This window comes from Ischnura elegans, chromosome 2 (genome assembly GCF_921293095.1).
Source record: "Ischnura elegans chromosome 2, ioIscEleg1.1, whole genome shotgun sequence".
In the NCBI taxonomy this organism is placed as follows: domain Eukaryota; kingdom Metazoa; phylum Arthropoda; class Insecta; order Odonata; family Coenagrionidae; genus Ischnura; species Ischnura elegans.
This window is the reverse complement of record NC_060247.1, coordinates 51,537,318-51,543,317: the sequence shown is the minus strand read 5'-3', so window position 1 is coordinate 51,543,317 and position 6,000 is coordinate 51,537,318.

Below are 6,000 nucleotides of genomic sequence, written 5' to 3'. Positions count from 1 at the left end.
AAACGTTCCCCCATTATAATGATATTTCACTCATTTAGTCCACCATATCTATTAAATCCCATGCCACGAGCAATGGGTTTTAATAGATGTAGTCATGTTAACTTGGTTAATATTGTGAGATATGATTTTACTTTGTAACTTCTTCCTAAATTTAATTTTTTTACCGAATGCCAAATCAACGCATGTCCAGACAATGCGGGGACTTATTTAATGAATATTAAATAATATATTATAAATTTCTTAAAAATTAATCGTGCTATCTCAGTAATAAATAAGCATTTTTAAGCAATATTTTTGAAATATTGCTTTATTTGATCTTGTTGAACATCATCATCATCATCACTGGTCAACAATCCTAGGATATATTTTAACGCAGCTCTCCACTCGGTTCTCCTAACAGCTTATCTTTTCACACCTAAGTATTTCTCCTCTTTCACATCCTTCTTTACTTGTTCCATATATTTTGTGCGAGGTCTTCCTTTTCCGTTCTTGCCTTCCATTTGTCCCTCGACGATTGTCTTCATTAGGCCTTCATGTCTCAAGATATCGCCTATAAAGTTATTCCGTCTACTTGTTAAGGCTTTCATGAGGCTTTTCTTCTATCTTATTCTTCTTAGGACTTCCTCGTTACTAACTCGGTTGATCCATTTGATTTTAATCATTCTTCTGTAGCACCACATTTCAAAGGCCTCTATCCTTACTTTCTCCGCTGCGGTCATTGTCCATGCCTCACTTCCGTATAGGAGCATACTCTAGATGTAGGTTTTTATAAATTGTTTCTTTACTTCCATATTTAAGTTTCCCGCAGTAAGCAGGCCTCTCTTTTGGTGGAATGCTCTCTTCGTCTGGGCTATTCTGCAGATAATTTCTTTCTTGCTTCTCCCGTCACTAGTTATCTTGCTTCCCAAATAACCGAATTCATTTACCTCCATTGGTTTAAGCTTCCCTATTTTAATGTAAGCCTTGACTTCATCTCTTCTGCTGCATACTAATATCTTGGTTTTCTTCGTGTGTATTTTCAGTTGATATTTACAAATTACCCTACCCATATTAACGAGAATATTTTTCAAATCCTTCTCTGTTTCTTCTATAACGGCTATGTCATCGGAAAATCTTAGGATGCTAATTTTTTCTTCATGGATATACACTCCAAATGATATTTTTATTTCAGTAAAGAATTTCTCAATGTAAACGTTGAAAATTACGGGTGACAATGCACAGCCTTGTCTCACTCCTTTCCTAATTCTTGCTTCTTCACAGCTGGGCTCTGACTTTATCACCGCCACTTGCTTTGTGTATAAATTGTGTATGATTATTTTGTCATTGTAAAGAATCTCAATTTCCTTTAGGATTGCAAGCATTGTGCTCCAATCCACGTTGTCACATGTTGTCACATGTTTTAAGTCCACGAACGCAACGAACGTTTGTTGTTCATTTCCATTCTCTTCTCTATGAGCAGTCTAAGGGCCAATATTGCTTCCCTTGTGCCTTTGTTTTTTCTTAATCCAAATTGGTCACTCTTGTGCTCTTCGTTCTGTTCTTCTATCGATGGTCCTTGTCCGTATCTTCGACGCATGTGTAGTTAGGCTTATGGCCCTAAAATCTTCGGACTTCTACGCTCTTTTCTTCTTAGGAATAGGGATTATAATGTTCGTCTCGATGTCCTTAGGTGTTTCACCTGTCGAATACATTTCACTAATGATTTTGTACAGCATAAGGCAATTAAGTGAAATAAAAATCATCTTACCTTGGTTAAATATTTTTTAACAATATAAAATTTCTCTTAATTTTACGGACAAATAGCACTTCGTATTTCATGTAAAAATTGGTGTACTATAATTTAAATCTTAAATTATTATTTTTCTTTGTTTCACCTCAAACCGTTTGATAGCCATGAGTTATAAAAATTATTCGCACAAAAATAGTTATGTCTTTTAAATTTTAGACAGAGAACTTTAAAAATTTCTAATTTACCGTTAATCTCCTTCTTATATTTTTCTCAGGAAAAAGTTAGTAATAATCAATGGGAGAGAAAATAATGTGATTCTAAGTTAAAAAAAGTAATTTTCTTAGCTAGTTGTCGCGTAAAAGTCTTACGTAGCAAATGATTCTCATCATTGGCAATAAGCTTTGCTGCTTAAACACCAACCTGATTTTAAATTAAAGAAAACTTCAATCCAAGAGAATTAATTTTAAGAAGCAAATATCAAAGAAATTATAAAATTATTCTGCTCTCAAACTAATTTCTATTATTATCTTTTCACTACAAGCAAAGCAAGTGTGGGAAAGGCTGAATGAATGAGCGATACGTGACCTATTAAACCTGATCTCTGAGTAACGGACGTGACTATGTAAACGAGCCAGTGAAAACTAAACTAGAAAACCTAAACGTATATCCAGCTCTTCCTCTCGGTTCTTGCCACCGTGATCTGAATCACCATCTTTCTCTTATTTCACAAAAATAGTTAAGTACTTAGTAGTTAGAGTAATAGTTCCGTGTACTTACAGCTATTAATTTCAAAATTTTAGAAAAGAGAGCGTAAAGAGACCACCTAAAGTTGCTTCGGCTATAGAGGAGGGGAAACACGCGTCACTCTGTACATAAAAAATAAGTTATTGAATGACTCCGCGTAATTTTTTTTTTATTTTAGAATTTTTTTTTCGTTAAATATTTTGCATGCGAGACCAGTGAATAGAAAGGCTCAATTTCTTGATATTTATATTTTCGCAAAGAAGATGAATCATTGTAGTAAAGATAAGCAACGGAAATGTGCCTTTTAAGCGATAAAAATGCAAAGCAGGTAACATAATTACACGGAGGTTTATGTAGTGACATTTGTTATTTTTGGAAAAATTCTTTATTTATTCTATTTAAATATTTTTCTATTCCCTATAATACTGAGTATGTAAAAATGAGCTTTGCAATGGTAATTAAATGCAATCACCAAAAAGGCGAGGGCAATTCCTGTAGGTTCTTGACATGGAACATTTATTATTCCCATGTAAGTTGCATTGAGCAGTAAAAATTATGTGGTCTCTGCGGAGATTTCCAGTCTTTATTTCGCACCTTACTTATTTTCCAACTTAATTTAATCCGAAATATAGCTTTAGATTGTTCTCCAGGAGTATTTCTCGGCGATGGATTTCGGTTGGGGACCAAAAATTTGGCTCATGATAGAGCACCCATACTTTTTATTAAATCTATTCACTTTTCCTAAGAGCGTGGTGATGAGCATATATTCCAATTCTTTTCATTTTGAGCAAAAATACTGTAAATAATTTAAATTAAGTTCTATTAATTTTTGTACCTATTTCCAAAATAGGAGGAGGCGTCTCTTCTTCGGACTTCATGGAGTGCGAGAGATCCTTCGGGTGCGTTATGAGGAGGCTGAGGTTTCAGGGGATAAGTTGAAGTTACTTGAGTTCATTGATGAGAACGTGATGTTTTAGAAGGTCGCTGTGCGCTGTAATAAACTCAAAATCAGGGGAAGTAAAAGCCAATGTATGGAGCGAAAGAGTTATCACTTAACGACTACTTTTGCAACCATGTGACAGATACGGGATTCTAGTTTGTTTGAGAGTCGCAAGCTTATGGCATACCCGCTCCGAAAAAGCATGATTTCGAAGAGATAAATTTTATGATTTCTACTCCCTTCATTTAAGCACTGTATAATCACTAAACTTACGTAACCATAAAATTTACGAGTATTTAACTACCATTAGGTCCTAGCCTTTGTCATTGTTGTAAGGAGAGCATTTTGAGGAAGGGACCTACAGCGAGTTATTTGCGTGATAGAAAAGGGAAGGGAAAGAAAAGTGGTGAGGAACCCGGCATCGGCATTAGCCTGCTCATGAAAAACAAAATTGCTGGTGCTCCACAATGATTTTGTAACCCAGCCGGTTGCTCCGATTTTCAAGGGACTGAAATGCTGAAACCGAATAGGTGATAACACTATTGAAGAACTGTGGGAAGTCTACTTTGATAGCGCGTGGACATCCACAAAATAACGTCCGGAATTCTCCACGTAATGATCTTTTCTTCTGGACATACAAAACTAATATGAAATATATGAAGAATGCTATCAATTCCTAGATATTCTACAAAATTAGTTCATATAAACTACATTTAAGTACAAATATTTGTTTGCACCTTTTAAATCGTCAAACTGAGCTTCATTCTGGAAATTATATTTTTGAATTTCTGTCTTTCTTAATATTCATTATATCAAGTTTAACATTCACCCAATTTTGTCTTCTCCTTATGGCGTAAATTTTGCCTACATATGCCCGAATGCGTGGGAGATTAATTGCTCTTTTGTATTCTTGCTAAAAATCGACACGGTTATCATAAAAACTTTTTTTCTGGTGGGATGAATTGTGAATTATCATTTCATAACTCAGAATAATGAACCTACTACCAAGTTTATTCAGATTTCCCAAGATAGTTGCTTGTATAGCACAGAACTGTGAAGCGTAGCGATCGCGGGAGAACGTCGTTACAAGATGGGAAATCTCATAGGAAAACTTCTCCCTTCACTGATTAGCATACAGTTCGCAAGTTTGCAGAATTATTCTCGCAATCCACTGTTGCTGGCTATCACTAGATCATGAAGTTATTGCCATCTGTTTGGGTGGTTTCCTCGCTATCGAACGTGACTGCCTTCTTTCCATACCTTAACAGCTTAACAAATTCTCATTTACCTCTTTCCCCTCTACCACCCCTCTCCGCTCTATTCGTTTAGACCTAAAACGTAACATCTGACGCCAATCAAAAATTCAGAGACGGTGTGCTGAGATTCGAAAATGGGGAGTTTCAGTTGTGGGGGCAAGTGGAGCTAAAGAATGAGGTTTGAATGGTAACCTGTCGTGAGGCAAAAGCTTGCGTGGAGCTAATACGGAGCCGCGACGCGTCATGTCCATGTTGGAGGAAAAATGCAGGCCGAATTACTTCAAACCAATAATCGAATGAACCCGCGGCCACATATATTTCCACAGTGTTAGAACTTGCAGGGTATCTTAACACAAAAATACGCTGGGATTTTTTTTAAAAGTTGATGCGTGATTTTATTCGCAATATGCAATTACTGGGGGAGAAACGACCGACAGCTTAGGTATTTTATGTTGAACTCTTTTTACTCTCCCTACAAAACTCACGCAGTGATTAGGCGATATTTGATAACTATTCACCATCGTCGCAATTTTAAATCCGGGCCCACGGAGAATGATGCGGAATTACTCTTAGCCGTCAACCCGATCCCAAAGTTTATATGAAGAAATGTGTGTTTGCAATATACAGATATTCACCGTACACGGGGTAGTTACATCAAATTCTACCCTTAATCCTACTTGTCACTGTTATTCCTTTTTTCATATATTATCATCTATCATACCCCCATGCCCTCGCTGCAAACCTCACTCATTAATGTCGTATAATGTGTTCCCAATATTAACGCTATCACTGAAGTACGAGACAAGCTTTCAGCGCTATGTGACAAGAAGCACTATGACTGCTGTTCGCATGAACAGCATAAATATCGTGGGATAAATCACTTCCCTTATAAGAGACAAATTGCCCATTGTTTAATTGAAAATATGCAATACAAGTTTGTTTAACATCCATATCATAATGAATATAAATATATTGGTGTCATAACGCTGCAGTGTTTAATTTACAATGATAAAATGCACTATTTTCTTTTGCATTACCTTTAAGGCATATAAGACTAAAGTTTTAATGCCGTGCAGTTAATTTTAAACGTAAATTATCACAGGTTTTTATTATTTTAAGTCGATGTCCAATTCGTATGAAACATATTATACTTGACTGATATAAACTCCTTATTACTCTTTGTTTACCAGCCAAGTTATCTACTGGGCACACGTATTGAATGTGAAAATTCTCATTGCTGATGTAGCCAGCTCACTCATATTTCATGACGTGGATATAACGTCCCTTTTTTATCATTTTTTATGTGAATCCACCTAGCAACGCGAATTGTT